This window comes from Schistocerca gregaria, chromosome X, assembly GCF_023897955.1.
Source record: "Schistocerca gregaria isolate iqSchGreg1 chromosome X, iqSchGreg1.2, whole genome shotgun sequence".
NCBI classification, from domain to species: Eukaryota; Metazoa; Arthropoda; class Insecta; order Orthoptera; family Acrididae; genus Schistocerca; species Schistocerca gregaria.
In genome coordinates, this window is record NC_064931.1 from 105,968,295 (window position 1) to 105,984,991 (window position 16,697).

The window sequence follows — 16,697 nt, forward strand, 5'->3', positions numbered from 1 at the left end:
CCTTCTGGTTGATTGCCAAAAAAGCTAGATTTGTTAACTTTGGGTTGGACAGTGTAGATCTTAAATAATTTTTAATCAGTTTCATTTTAGAGAAGCTTGCCTCACAACTAGCACTACTTATGGCAACTGTGTGGAATATTCTCAGCACTATAATTATATTGGGCAACGGCCTTGCCGCAGTGGATACACTGGTTCCCGTCAGATCACCGAAGTTAAGAGCTGTCGGGCGCGGTCGGCACTTGGCTGGGTTACCATCCGGGTTGGATTGTTTTGTGGGAAGAGACTAAACAGCGAGGTCATCGGTCTCATCGGATTAGGAAAGGATGGGGAAGGAAGTCGGCCGTGCTCTTTCAAAGGAACCATCCCAGCATTTGCCTGGAGCGATGTAGGAAAATCACGGAAAACCTAAATCAGGATGGCCGGACGCGGGATTGAACCGTCGTCCTCCCGAATGCGAGTCCAGTATGCTACCACTGCGCCATCTTGCTCGGTAGTTACCATCCAGGCTGTTGCCACTTTTCGGGCTGCACTCACCGTCGTGATGCCAACTGAGGAGCTACTTGACCGAACAGTAGCGGCTCCACACAAAGAAAACCATCGTCAAGACTGGGAGAGCGGTTTGCTGACCACACGCCCTTCCTATCCGCATCCTCATCTGAGGATGACGCGGCGGTCGGATGGTCCCGATGGGCTGGTTGTGGCCTGAAGACAGAGTGCTTTATAACTATATTAGGTAACCATTCTTCAAGTTTCGACTCAAAAATAAACTCTAATATACCCAGTGGGCAGGGGTCAAAAAAATCGCTCTGAGCACTATGGGACTTAACCTCTATGGTCATCAGTCCCCTAGAACTTAGAACTACTTAAACCTAACCAACCTAAGGACAACACACAACATCCAGCCATCACGAGGCACAGAAAATCCTTGACCCCGTCGGGAATCGAACCCGGGAACACGGGTGCGGGAAGCGAGAACGCTACCGCACGACCACGAGATGGGGGCAGCCGGGATCAATAAGTTCTTTCTTATAGTATGTTCTAGCTACGAAAGTTCACAGACGCACCCACTCAAGCCTAAACTCTTCGCTGTCAATATCCTGAGAAGCATGGTCGACGTTGTATTTCTCATCATCAGTGCCCAGTATTATTGCAGGCCTTAGAAAGGCATATTTTTCGGCCGGGAATCGAACCCGGGAACCCGGGCGCGGGAAGCGAGAACGCTACCGCACGACCACGAGATGCGGGCTGCCGGGATCAATAAGTTCTTTCTTATAGTATGTTCTAGCTCATAGACGCATCCACTCAAGCCTAAACTCTTCGCTGTTCTTCACGCCAGTCTTTAGCATAACTTAAAGCCTCGTCAACAAACTCCAATCGCTTCTCTTCCAGCACTATTTGTAAGACTCTTATTTTGTGAGCATACTGATCTAGGCTAAGTCCGCCCGTTTGCAAATATTTCTGCACACTCCGCTGCAGAGTGAAAATCTCATTCTGGAAACATCCCCCAGGCTGTGGCTAAGCCATGTCTCCGCAGTATCCTTACTTTCAGGAGTGCTAGTTCTGCAAGGTTCGCAGAAGAGCTTCTGTAAAGTTTGGAAGGTAGGAGACGGATACTGGCAGAAGTAAAGCTGTGAGTACCGGACGAGAGTCGTGCTTCGGTAGCTCAGTTGGTAGAGCACTTGCCCGCGAAAGGCAAAGGTCGCGAGTTCGAGTCTCGGTCGGGCACACAGTTTTAATCTGCCAGGAAGTTTCATATCAGCGCACACTCCGCTGCAGAGTGAAAATCTCATTCTGGAAACATCCCCCAGGCTGTGGCTAAGCCATGTCTCCGCAGTATCCTTACTTTCAGGAGTGCTAGTTCTGCAAGGTTCGCAGAAGAGCTTCTGTAAAGTTTGGAAGGTAGGAGACGGATACTGGCAGAAGTAAAGCTGTGAGTACCGGACGTGAGTCGTGCTTCGGTAGCTCAGTTGGTAGAGCACTTGCCCGCGAAAGGCAAAGGTCCCGAGTTCGAGTCTCGGTCGGCACACAGTTTTAATCTGCCAAGAAGTTTCATATCAGCGCACACTCCGCTGCAGAGTGAAAATCTCATTCTGGAAACATCCCCCAGGCTGTGGCTAAGCCATGTCTCCGCAGTATCCTTACTTTCAGGAGTGCTAGTTCTGCAAGGTTCGCAGAAGAGCTTCTGTAAAGTTTGGAAGGTAGGAGACGGATACTGGCAGAAGTAAAGCTGTGAGTACCGGACGTGAGTCGTGCTTCGGTAGCTCAGTTGGTAGAGCACTAGCCCGCGAAAGGCAAAGGCCCCGAGTTCGAGTCTCGGTCGGGCACACAGTTTTAATCTGCCAAGAAGTTTCATATCAGCGCACACTCCGCTGCAGAGTGAAAATCTCATTCTGGAAACATCCCCCAGGCTGTGGCTAAGCCATGTCTCCGCAGTATCCTTACTTTCAGGAGTGCTAGTTCTGCAAGGTTCGCAGAAGAGCTTCTGTAAAGTTTGGAAGGTAGGAGACGGATACTGGCAGAAGTAAAGCTGTGAGTACCGGACGTGAGTCGTGCTTCGGTAGCTCAGTTGGTAGAGCACTAGCCCGCGAAAGGCAAAGGTCCCGAGTTCGAGTCTCGGTCGGGCACACAGTTTTAATCTGCCAAGAAGTTTCATATCAGCGCACACTCCGCTGCAGAGTGAAAATCTCATTCTGGAAACATCCCCCAGGCTGTGGCTAAGCCATGTCTCCGCAGTATCCTTACTTTCAGGAGTGCTAGTTCTGCAAGGTTCGCAGAAGAGCTTCTGTAAAGTTTGGAAGGTAGGAGACGGATACTGGCAGAAGTAAAGCTGTGAGTACCGGACGTGAGTCGTGCTTCGGTAGCTCAGTTGGTAGAGCACTTGCCCGCGAAAGGCAAAGGTCCCGAGTTCGAGTCTCGGTCGGGCACACAGTTTTAATCTGCCAGGAAGTTTCATATCAGCGCACACTCCGCTGCAGAGTGAAAATCTCATTCTGGAAACATCCCCCAGGCTGTGGCTAAGCCATGTCTCCGCAGTATCCTTACTTTCAGGAGTGCTAGTTCTGCAAGGTTCGCAGAAGAGCTTCTGTAAAGTTTGGAAGGTAGGAGACGGATACTGGCAGAAGTAAAGCTGTGAGTACCGGACGTGAGTCGTGCTTCGGTAGCTCAGTTGGTAGAGCACTTGCCCGCGAAAGGCAAAGGTCCCGAGTTCGAGTCTCGGTCGGGCACACAGTTTTAATCTGCCAGGAAGTTTCATATCAGCGCACACTCCGCTGCAGAGTGAAAATCTCATTCTGGAAACATCCCCCAGGCTGTGGCTAAGCCATGTCTCCGCAGTATCCTTACTTTCAGGAGTGCTAGTTCTGCAAGGTTCGCAGAAGAGCTTCTGTAAAGTTTGGAAGGTAGGAGACGGATACTGGCAGAAGTAAAGCTGTGAGTACCGGACGTGAGTCGTGCTTCGGTAGCTCAGTTGGTAGAGCACTTGCCCGCGAAAGGCAAAGGTCCCGAGTTCGAGTCTCGGTCGGGCACACAGTTTTAATCTGCCAGGAAGTTTCATATCAGCGCACACTCCGCTGCAGAGTGAAAATCTCATTCTGGAAACATCCCCCAGGCTGTGGCTAAGCCATGTCTCCGCAGTATCCTTACTTTCAGGAGTGCTAGTTCTGCAAGGTTCGCAGAAGAGCTTCTGTAAAGTTTGGAAGGTAGGAGACGGATACTGGCAGAAGTAAAGCTGTGAGTACCGGACGTGAGTCGTGCTTCGGTAGCTCAGTTGGTAGAGCACTTGCCCGCGAAAGGCAAAGGTCCCGAGTTCGAGTCTCGGTCGGGCACACAGTTTTAATCTGCCAGGAAGTTTCATATCAGCGCACACTCCGCTGCAGAGTGAAAATCTCATTCTGGAAACATCCCCCAGGCTGTGGCTAAGCCATGTCTCCGCAGTATCCTTACTTTCAGGGGTGCTAGTTCTGCAAGGTTCGCAGAAGAGCTTCTGTAAAGTTTGGAAGGTAGGAGACGGATACTGGCAGAAGTAAAGCTGTGAGTACCGGACGTGAGTCGTGCTTCGGTAGCTCAGTTGGTAGAGCACTTGCCCGCGAAAGGCAAAGGTCCCGATTTCGAGTCTCGGTCGGGCACACAGTTTTAATCTGCCAGGAAGTTTCATTTCTGCACATTATTCACTTCATGCAGCACTGGTTGCCAGAGATACAAAAAATATAGAAACAAAAATATTTGCATCCCGACTCTATTCTGGCCGGCCGCGGTGGCCGAGCGGTTCTAGGCACTTCAGTCCGGAATCGCGTGACTGCTACGGTCGCAGGTTCGAATCCTGCCTCGGGCATGGATGTGTGTGATGTCCTTAGGTTAGTTAGGTTTAAGTAGTTCTAAGTTCTAGGGGACTAATAACCTCAGATGTTGAGTCCCATAGTGCTCAGAGCCATTTGAACCATTTGACTCTATTCTATTTCTGTTAGCTTTTATAGCGTTCTCAGAATTTCCTTGTAAGCACTTTGTGTCATATTTACTGTATCGCCTCTTGTGCCCCACAGTGTGTTCTGAATCCTCTTTAAACTCTAGGGCGGAAGCCACTCTGCTAGCATAGCACTTATTGGCTGAAGCATTTAATCTGAAATGAACTTCCTTTCCACGTCAGCACAAAACTCCAAAACATCTCTATCAAGGTGGCAAAGAAACCATCAAATACAAAAACGCTTCAAGAGTTTCTTAGAAAATCATATTTTGAAGATTTCAACCAGATGACTGCGCCGTTCAAGAGTACGTTCGACAATCATTCTGTAAACTGTTTTAATTCGTCGGGAAAATTTACTGTTGAATGTCCTAAGGACTCGATAAAATTGTAAAATTTTAGAAAATGATTTTGATGGAGACAGACTGATAAGTGATAGAGACATGTCTATGCAGCTTGTGAAAAGACAAAATGGACAGGAAAAGGACTTGAGAAGTTGCGAAGTTTTTAAAAAACTATGAATGCATGAGAGAACTAATTCCAATGGTTTGTGCATTTTGTTCGCTTGGTTATCACAATTCCTTTAACATCTTCTTACAATGAAAGACGTTTTTATTTTTTATGTCCATTCAAAACCAGTTTAACGTAAACAATGTTGCAACATCGACACAATCATTTTGTTTTGTGCATATTTGCTGCGATGTTACCGATGAACTATATTTAGATGGTTTGTTAAGTACACTCATTCCGTGACTTGCAAAGGGCAGCATAGTTTTTACATTATGCAAGTGACTTTTTGTACTAAACAACATTTAATAAAATAAATAATTATTTATGAATAATTCTGAACTGCATTTACAAGGAGAGATCCTTTTATGGACAACTATCCTCTAGCAAAGAAATAAAAATGAACCGCTAGGGATGATACGTTGTGCTTCAGAACGACTGTAAAAGGAACTTTCTTCATAAGTTCTGGACATTTTATTTTTTCAACAATTTCTTCCGTTTGTAGGGAAAAATATCCTTAGATGTTCGTCATTTGCAGACGTTGTTTATTGGCTTTATGCATTGTATTAGAGCACCCTCGTCTTCTATTTGGTAATTTCCTGAGGATCTATGCGTAAACTATATTTTACAAACAGCAGTCAAGTTTTGCAAATGAATGTATTTGATGGACAACTTCAGCTCACAGTTATATAGCATTTGATGTATAGAAGTGTGATTCAAGCTCACTTGAGCCCATAACATATGACATAAACAATGGGGTAAAGTAGCCCACTTTTGCATGTTATGACAACAAGATCTTAAATCAACGTATTTATGTGGTTTACTTTATGAAAATATTGAAATGAGTACGGATAAAGTTGTAGACGGTATGAAATTAGAAAAAAAAACCCTCACTTACCAACACTCTGTATCCTTTGCTAGTACGTGTAGAGCCAGAACAAAGCCTATCGTGGCCAGTATATGAACTAACAAATCTATCCGTACTAAAGACACTGCTGCTACCTAGCGGAAAATTATAGTTCTAACATTCTCATCACTAACTGCTGCCTCTGGCAACAGACTGATTTTTTTTTTTTACTTTTTAGGCTGAAGATAACACTGAGGGATCAGGTACCCGTAGTTTATGGTTTTAGGTCAAATCTTGCAACTCCATTCTGAATCGCTTCCATTTGTCCAAATACCATGAAATTCTGCGTAAGTACATGTGAAGTCCCGGTGACGTTACATTAACTGATCTAACGACCATGCACACAGGATTATCCAGCTTGGCCACTACCTGTGCTCCCCCCCTGCTGACATCGAGAAGAGAATACGAAACACTGGAAAAATTAAGCCATTTAACAGTTAGGTCCTCTCCTTGAAATCTGTGTTAGCGTAATAGCACAGTAGTTGGCATCGCCTGGGTATGTGTTTATTCCAGGCTTCTAGTAGTCCATCTCCTTCTTCACCATCTCTCTATCCATTTCCTCCTCCACACCCTCTCTCTGTCCACCACCTCCACTCCTCACTCTATCTCCTTGTGCCCATCTCTCTATCCATTCAGTCCTTCCAGTCTCTCTGCCTGTCCCTTCCTACCCCATCTACTCCTCTCCCCTCTCTCTGTCCATTTCCCTCTCCCACTCGTCTGTACATCCCCTCTTCCCCCTATCTGTGCCCATCTCCTCCTTTCCCTCCTCCCAGTCTGTTTATCTCCTCCTTACCCTTTTCCCTCTTTGTTATCACGCCCACCCTAAATGGAGGCTAGTGGTTCTTACCGCCACAGTATTTCTTTCCAGATCGTAACTAACATGTGTACGAAATTTGGTTGAAAACATTGCATAGGTTTAGGATGACCTTTTCACCCGTGGCTTCGCCAGCGTATACACAAGTCAAATATTTTTCACGCATATTTAACTTATTTCACACGTATTTGTAGGGTCTATACATATTCCACCTACATCTCTAGCGAGTTTTTCCTTACAGTTTCGTTTTCACGTATCTCAATTTTATGACGTCATATTATAAGGGTACAGCCTCCCCCAGGACTCATATGAAATGTCCGATACCACCTTTTTTTTCTTATATGCATCTTGATAGTTATCGGAAAATTCAGTGCTTCCTAAGGCCTTGTGTGTGTGTGTGTGTGTGTGTGTGTGTGTGTGTGTGTGTGTGTGTGTCTTTATATATATATCATTCTGTCCTACTTGATAAAAAACTTGGTATTCATTGCGAAAGCATATGGAATGTTCTGGAAGGACGTGCATTGACATAATTATCGGTGGATTGTTGTCATTGATGAAATTATGTACATATACTAAATTAAGTAATTAATCAAGAAATTGAAGAAATAAGTCCTTAGCAATAAATATGTGGTGTCACCGCCAGACACCACACTTACTAGGTGGTAGCCTTTAAATCGGCCGCGGTCCGGTAGTATACGTCGGACCCGCGTGTCGCCACTATCAGTGATTGCAGACCGAGCGCCGCCACACTGCAGGTCTAGAGAGACTTCCTAGCACTCGCCCCAGTTGTACAGCCGACTTTGCTAGCGATGGTTCACTGACTTCTACTCTCTCATTTGCCGAGACGATAGTTAGCATAGCCTTCAGCTACGTTATTTGCTACGACCTAGCAAGGCGCCATTATCAGTACTATTGACATTGGAAGCCGGCCGCGGTGGTCTCGCGGTTCTAGGCGCGCAGTCCGGAATCGCGTGACTGCTACGGTCGCAGGTTCGAATCCTGCCTCGAGCATGGATGTGTGTGATGTCCTTAGGTTAGTTAGGTTTAACTAGTTCTAAGTGCTAGGGGACTGATGACCTAAGATGTTAAGTCCCATAGTGCTCAGAGCCATTGATATTGTAAACCATGTATCGTCAAGAGCGACTTTCGTCATTAATGGATTAAAGTTAAGTATTCCACCAGCTACGCCCGTTTTTCTCAATTCTAATTCCCTTGTCATGTTCCAGACCTCACGCCAGCCTGCGTGAGCTAAAACGCGTGCATTTCGGCCTCCTTTAGTAACCCTGGGTTGGCTCTCCAGCCAACCACAACAAAATAACTAGAGACTGCAGAGACGTTAGCATGAAAAATCAATGCTTCTAATTAACAAAATGGTAATCTAAGAATCCAGTAACAGAAGACCTCACAATCTTGAGAAAAACTTTTTACCAAACAATGTATTTTCGTCTGTTATTTATTTTTATGTCTTCCTTTGTAATTAATATTCTTTGTAATTACATTTCTAATTAACTCTCCAGTTGTTTACATCTCATAGTTTTCCAATTTCAGGAATTTGAGGCCTTATTATGCATTTTATGTGTGTCATCGGATAAAGCACAAGTTCTGTACTACCATTGACATTTAGTAACCAAATCCAAACTGTAATTAATTAAAAAACTGAAATAATACAAGATACATTATTGTACTTCAAGTTCAGAATGATTTTCCTTTGGAAAACTAAAGATATTACTATAAAAGATTGTCATTCATAATTGTATTTTATACCTTATTCGGCTATAGCATCAGTTTCTTTACGTTTTGTAAATTTTAATTGTAACATCAAAATTGTACAAAATTAATAATGCTTTATTTTGGAAGTTATTGTTAAAATTCTATATAAAGCGATGCAGCAATGCTGCGACAAGTCAGTTTTGAAGTTACTTTTGGAAGTCAAAGAGATTAGTGAAGTCTGTCCGTATTTTGTTTACATGACGAGTGTGCAGTTCGGATGTCAATTAATGTGAATAAATTTTGTGAAGCATGAAAATTTCGCATTCATTCATCAGTGGACCATGCAGGAGAAACTTAAGTTAAGTAACATTCACATGAATCGTTACAATATCTCCTAAATCATGTGCTGTAAAATAATATAATTTTTCAGGTACATTCGGTGATATATTTGAATACTGTATGCGAAATGTGTTGTAAACGGAGTTGGTAGTCAAGACGCAATAAATTAAAATGTCATGCATGATGTCGAAGTTTTCAGGAATCTCAGAGTTTTTGATGTCATATTCCTTGAACTATGTGTCATACAATGACAGATTTTCTACGTACATCCAGCGGTATATGTCAATACTGTCTGAAAAACGTGTTGTGAATAGAGTTAGTAATAAAGAAGTAATGAATTAAAACGTCATACATGACGCCCCATTTTTCCACGCACTCAGTATTTATGGCGTCATATCTCCTGAACTAAATATCGTACAATGTTTTTTTTTTTCTAGGTACGTCCAGTATTTGAGAATGAGAACCCTTAGTGACTTGCAACAAACTTTACACATAATTTGAAATTTTTGGGAAACTGTTTCTCGATGACGACCCCAGCAAAATGATGAAAGGAAAAATGTTTATCGCTCATTACATTTTCTCTGTTCATGCAGTGAAATTGCCGCATGAAACATGAAGTTTTAATTTATTACTTCTTCACCGATAGTTTTTTTCGCAACACATTTTGTAGACAGCATTCACACATACCACTGAACGAACCAGAATGATTATATCATTATACAATCTGCGAAACCTGCTGAGAATAGAATTAGTAGCAACAAAGTAATGAATTTATACGTCTTGCATGATGCGATGGTTTTTCACGCATCTCAGTGTTTATGACGTTATATCTCCTGAACTATGTGTTGTATAATGATATAATCATTCTGGTTCGTTCAGTGGTATGTGTGAATGCTGTCTACAAAATGTGAAGAAGTAATAAATTAAAACTTCATGTTTCATGCGGCAATTTCAGTGCATGAACAGAGAAAATGTAATGAGCGATAAACATTTTTCCTTTCATCATTTTTCTGGGGTCGTCATCGAGAAACAGTTTCCCAAAAATTTCAAATTATGTGTAAAGTTTGTTGCAAGTCACTAAGGGTTCTCATTCTCAAATACTGGATGACTGAATTGTGGGCATTCGTGCATCGTGGGCTACACTCGTTTTCCACCTCCACCCCTTTGAAAAGTAGATGCAGAGTGAAAATCGCACTCTGGGAACATCCCCCAGGCTGTGGCTAAGCCATGTCTCCGCAATATCCTTTCTTCCAGGAGTGCTAGTTCTGCAAGCTTCACAGAAGAGATTATGTGAAGTTTGGAAGGTAGGAGACGAGGTACTAGCAGAACTGAAGCTGTGAGGACGGGCCGTTAGTCGTGCTTGCGTAGCTCAGACGGTATGTATATAGAAGTGTACTCATAAATAAGTGTATTTGATCCAATAACGTTCTCTTGACCCTTAAAAAAATAAGGATGGTAGAGCACTTTTCAGAGAAAGGCAAAGGTCTCGAGTTCGAGTCTCGGTCCGGTACACAGTTTTAATCTGCAAGGAAGTTTCATATTTCATTCTAGGTGGTTATTACCCCTACAGCTTGGAATGGTACTTGAATTACGTAACCATTACGGCACCTCAACTCAACCTCTCGATACCAGCAATATTCTAATGTGTTTCTGTAAAGTAGTTGGACTTGACATATTTCTGAGACAACATTCAAATTTGATTTCATTAATGTGGTACTTTGATACATCGATATGTTTATGTTGCAGTGATATTTTTCTTATGTGTATTCTTTCTTTTGTCACTATGATCTTTGAAGTACTTGTGACTCTGATTTTTGGGCGCGTAAGCGGCTGTTAGTTTGTTAGAGAGTCGGACCTTTAGAAAGTCAAGTCTTGGACGTCATGTTGGAAAGACGCATATTGTAGTCAGCTTATAAAACGTGAACTTTAACAGTGAGGAAGATGTTTTCAAGTATGTTTTGTATTGTGAAGTGATGTTTTGTGTGTTACGTGATATTGCAGCAAAAGCAATAAAAAAAGAAGTGTAACTTAAATTTGGAGTGCTGATTACTTTTTTACATCACCATTGTCCTGCAAAAGTGTAATCTTCAAGAATGATTTGTGAAACGCATCTACAAAACTTATGAATATCGCAGAATAAAACCTAGGCCTCTTTGCATCCGAGCTTGGAGTCACCACCACCTAGGTTTTCGACGATTGACCCATGATTTTACAACGAGACCAGCGTGGGAAATACGAAAAGATGAGTGCCTAGTTTATTCATTATTACATGAAATGACTTAATTAACTGTGCTCTAATGACACCTGCCACATAATAACTTTGTTGTTGCCCGAAAATGCAGTATTTAGCAGCGTGAGCAATACCACAATCATTATTAAATTTTTCCTTTGTTGTGGTAGGGTTTTAGAAGCTATTCTGTCCAGACAATAAGTGACACTTATTTGTTGGGAATCGGTCCAGTCGTTTAAGAGGGGATGTGAAACATATGTACATAAATATGTACATACATACATATGTATGTACATCTGTTTTTTAAATATGTTTGGATGTGTGTAATTACAGGCTGTTGCAAGGTAAATGGTGAGACCAACTGACACTGAATTGTGATGTGGTTGCAAGTTGAGCTGGAAACCCAATACACTTATAATTTCAAAATAGTTGAGGTATTGTGTTCTTTATGTTTAAGATTTAAGTTAGTGTTTCGCTGGCAGTTCTACGAGATGAACCAAGAGGGAAGACGGATAGAGCCCCTCTGTCAATGATGAGTTAGCGGAATGGCTGAGAAGGACGTGCTCACAGAAGGGGAAGGAGTACGGCAACTCTGGCCACTTGTCCCCTAGTGGGATCGGTAACCAGCGGCAGTGGCAACAGCAGAAGGCTCTGCCACTCGCAGAAGGGCTGGTCCTCTCGCGCCAGACAACACCTTACAGGCGGCTGCCAGTTGCAACTGGGTGTAACCAGTGCAGTAACAACAACCCCCCACCCCGCCCCACCCGCATCGCCAGCTCAAGTTCTTGCCGAAAACAGATCGGAGCATGGAATTGGTGGGGATCGATCTGTAATTGTCAAGCCCTCTGTCCACTAGTCTACCTATTTGTTTCGTTTAACCAGGGGACAGCGGAAACACACCCTTATGTATCGTCTCAGTTGTGCGACTGGATTCGTGATTTCCTGTCAGGAAGGTCGCAGTTCGTAGTAATAGACAGCAGATCATCGAGTAAGACTGAAGTGATATCAGGTGTTCCCCAGGGAAGCGTCCTGGGACCTCTGTTGTTCCTGATCGATATAAATGACCTGGGTGACAATCTGAGCAGTTCTCTTAGGTTGTTCGCAGATGATGCTGTAATTTACCGTCTAGTAAGGTCATACGAAGACCAGTATCAGTTGCAAAGCGATTTAGAAAAGATTGCTGTATGGTGTGGCAGGTGGCAGTTGACGCTAAATAACGAAAAGTGTGAGGTGATCCACATGAGTTCAAAAAGAAATCCGTTGGAATTCGATTACTCGATAAGTAGTACAATTCTCAAGGCTGTCAATTCAACTAAGTACCTGGGTGTTAAAATTACGAACAACTTCAGTTGGAAAGACCACATAGATAATATTGTGGAGAAGGCGAGCTAAAGGTTGCGTTTCATTGGCAGGACCCTTAGAAGATGCAACAAGTCCACTAAAGAGACAGCTTACACTACACTCGTTCGTCCTCTGTTAGAATACTGCTGCGCGGTGTGGGATCCTTACCAGGTGGGATTGACGGACATCGAAAGGGTGCAATACACTCGTTCGTCCTCTGTTAGAATATTGCTGCGCGGTGTGGGATCCTTACCAGGTGGGATTGACGGAGGACATCGAAAGGGTGCAAAAAAGGGCAGCTCGTTTTGTATTATCACGTAATAGGGGAGAGAGTATGGCAGATATGATACGCGAGTTGGGATGGAAGCCATTAAAGCAAAGACGTTTTTCGTCGCGGCGAGATCTATTTACGAAATTTCAGTCACCAACTTTCTCTTCCGAATGCGAAAATATTTTGTTGAGCCCAACCTACATAGGTAGGAATGATCATCAAAATAAAATAAGAGAAATCAGAGCTCGAACAGAATGGTTTAGGTGTTCGTCTTTCCCGCGCGCTGTTCAGGAGTGGAATGGTAGAGAGATAGTATGATGGTGGTTCGATGAACCCTGTGCCAAGAACTTAAATGTGAATTGCAGAGTAGTCATGTAGATGTACACATATTTCTGACACATACTCTAACGCTCATAAATTTCAATACACCCTGGTATTTCAGAGTTCCAACACAAATCAAACGTTATTTATCACAAAATATAATTATATTAACTTCCATATATATATATATATATATATATATATATATATATATATATATATATATATATATAATAAAATCACAATCATTATATTTTTCCTTCATCAGAGGATCCCCCTTTGGATTTAATGACTGCCTCACAAACTCGAGGTATGCGGTCAATTAGATTTTGTAGGTATAGTGAATCTATATGATTCCACACATCCTTAACAATATTCCAGAAATGTTCCTTGCTGGATATATTAATTTCCCTAATACGTTTGTCCACTTCACCCCAGACCATTTCAATGGTATTACAATCGTGGCTTTGGGACGACCATACCATTCAGTACTTTCTGTTTCTCTTTTGCTGCAGTGTAGTTCGTACATTATGCCGACCGATGTTTTGGGTCATTATCCTGTTGTAAGGTGAACCTTTTCCCTATTAAGCTCAATGCACTGCGTATTGCATGATACTGAAGTATGCGGTGGTACTGTTTCTGACCCATACATCCTTCTATTTTCACAATGTCGTCAGCTCTATCTCCGGCAAAACGTCCCCAAACCATAATAGAACAAAAATGTTCAAATGTGTGTGAAATCTTATGGGACTTAACTGCTAAGGTCATCAGTCCCTATGCTTACATACTACTTAACCTAAATTATCCTAAGGACAAACACACACATGCCCGAGGGAGGACTCGAACCTCCCCCGGGACCAGCCGCACAGTCCATGACTGTAGCACCATAGACAGCTCGGCTAATCCCGCGCGGCGATAATAGAACCTCCACCGTGTTTAACTGTAGGTAGAACACATTGCTGGGATACCCTTTCCCCTACAAATCGGCGAACAGATATTCTTCTGGTTCAAAAAAATCTTGAACTTCGATTCATCGCTGAATAACACCTTCGTCCACTCTTCTGATGTCCAATTACGATGTTTTATATCCCATTCAAGTCTCTTCTGTTTACTTATGGGCCTTAGAAGGGATTTTCTTGCTGTGACACATCCTTTCAAGCCACTTTCAAATGGTTCAAATGGCTCTAAGAACTATGGGACTTGACATCTGAGGTCATCAGTCCCATAGAACTTAGAATTACTTAAACCTAACTAACCCAAGGACATCACACACATCCACGCCCGAGGCAGGATTCGAACCTGCGACAGCAGTAGAAGCGCGGTTCCGGACTGAAGCGCCTAAAACCGCTCGGCCACAGCGGCCGGCTTCAAGCCACTTTCTTTCAGTCTCCTTGTTACTGTTGCAACAGACATTGTTGTCGTGTTCATTTCTACCAATTCTGCATGAATATGGGGCGCTGTTTTGAATCTATTTCTCTTACTGGTAATTCAGATACATTTATCATTACTTTTAGTTGTTTTACGAGGTCGTCCTGGTCGTGGCATATCCTTATTGCTACTTGTTGTCTTCTGGTGGTGAAGGGTGTCTTGCACTCCCCCTACAGACACACTACACTGTTTAACAATTTAGCGAATAGATAAACCTTCTTGACCAAGTGCTACAACTGCAGCACATTTTTCTATGAATATGAGTGGTAGTGTACTAAGCACGCCGGCCGGGGTGGCCGTGCGGTTCTAGGCGCTACAGTCTGGAACCGCGTGACCGCCACGGTCGCAGGTTCGAATCCTGCCTTGGGCATGGATGTGTGTGATGTCCTTAGGTTAGTTAGGTTTAAGTAGTTCTAACTTCTAGGGGACTGATGACCTCAGAAGTTAAGTCCCATAGTGCTCAGAGCCATTTGTCCTAAGCACAACAATTTAAAAAGGTGGAATTTAAACACCGCCTGACAACAGGTGTACTAAGGAAGAAGGACAGAGGAAGACGGTGCGATTCCGAGCCACGACACGTGAGTGGTAGGACAGGTAGAAAAAAAAATGCAATTACGGAATAGGGTTGGGCTGTTTGGGGGAAGAGACCAAACAGCGAAGTCATCGGTCTCATCGGATTAGGGAAGGACGGGGAAGGAAGTCGGCTGTGCCCTTTCAGAGAATCTCGGCATTTACCTGGAGCGGTTTAGGGAAATCACGGGAAACCTAAATCAGGATGGCCGGACGCGGGATTGAACTGTCGTCCTCCCGAATGCGAGTCCAGTGTGCTAACCACTGCGCCACCTCGCTCGGTGATTACGGAATAGCTAGGGGCTAGTAAAATAGGTATCACTTTGTGACCAGGTGAAACCACTTTTGTCCGGCCACAGTTGTGCGTTCTTTGATTGTTATGAGAAAGGCTCATCGTACCAAAGCACATGAAATGTTAGTTAACTTTATTACAGGAATGAATAAAAGGTTTACTTAAGGTTGAAACACTTATTTGCCACTGGAGTATTGGATGATATACTACTGTGATGGACGATCAAAGCATCTCTCGGCGCACTAATTAACAAACTGTTCTCTTGCAGTACAGTATTAAAAGACTGACAAAAGTATGTGTCCATCTGAAACAAAAATGGCTCTGAGCACTATGGGACTCAACTGCTGTGGTCATCAGTCCCCTAGACCTTAGAACTACTTAAACTTAACTAACCTAGGGACATCACACACATCCATGCCCGAGGCAGGATTCGAACCTGCGACCGTAGCAGTCGCACGGTTCCGGACTGCGCGCCTAGAACCGCGAGACCACCGCGGCTGGCTCCATCTGAAACTTTAACTGCCACTCTCCTCCTCGATGATGTTGACTGCTGTAGCTGAGGCCTCGAACTGGGGCAGAGCTCTTGCTAGCTCAACACTATATTGACCCCTGTGTGAGGGCGCTAATAGGCGTGGTGTTCAGGAGTATCTCCCATACGTCGTTTTGGATTGCAGTGACTCCTCGCTGATGTCTGTGGTATCGATTCGCTTTGCCAACTTTAGTGTGGCAACGCGATCTCTGTACAATGCCGCAATCACGATCTGACCAGACTTTGAAAGAAGAAAGGAGATAAACACTGGTTATTAAAATGTAGAAGAGACTCACTGGCAGCCCCACAATGGCTCGACAGCCGATTATGGTGTTTGGTTTCTCTTCCAGTTCAGCCAGTGAATCTCACAATTACTGGAAAGAATAGTTGTTGGAGAAGGGAGAGGCAACCCATTATTCTCTGAAACATCTACACCTACATGGTTACTGTGCAATTCAAATTTAAGTGCCTGGCAGAGGGTTCATCGAACTATTTTCATACTACTTCTCTACCATTCCATTCTCGAATGGCGCGTGGGAAAAAGGAACACCTAAATCTTTCCGTTCAAACTCTGATTTCTCTTATTTTATTTTGATGATCGTTTCTCCCTGCTTAGGTGGGTGTCAACAAAATATTTTCACATTCGGAAGAGAAAGTTGGTGACTGAAATTTCGTAAATAGATCTCGCCGAACAGAAAACCGCCTTTGTTTCAGTGACTGCCACCCCAACTTGCGTATCATATCGGTGACACTCTCACCCCTATTGGGCGATAACACGAAACGAGCTGCCTTCTTTGCACTTTTTCGATGTCCTCCGCCAATCCTACCTGGTAAGGATCCCATACCGCGCAGCAGTATTCCAGCAGAGCACGGACAAGTGTAATGTAGGCTATTTCTTTAGTGGGTTTGGCGCATCATCTAAGTGCTCTGCCGACAAAGCGCAGTCTTTGTTTCACCTTCCCCACAATCTTATCTATGTGGT

The 16,697-nt window shown here is 43.6% G+C and overlaps 1 non-coding gene across 1 annotated transcript; it reads left to right on the plus strand.

Annotated features, from left to right (window-relative positions):
- The first annotated feature begins 1,950 nt into the window (after window positions 1-1,950).
- Window positions 1,951-2,026, plus strand: Trnas-cga (transfer RNA serine (anticodon CGA)). The gene has a single exon. It is a non-coding gene; the product is annotated as a tRNA-Ser (tRNA).
- The last annotated feature ends 14,671 nt before the right edge of the window (window positions 2,027-16,697 follow it).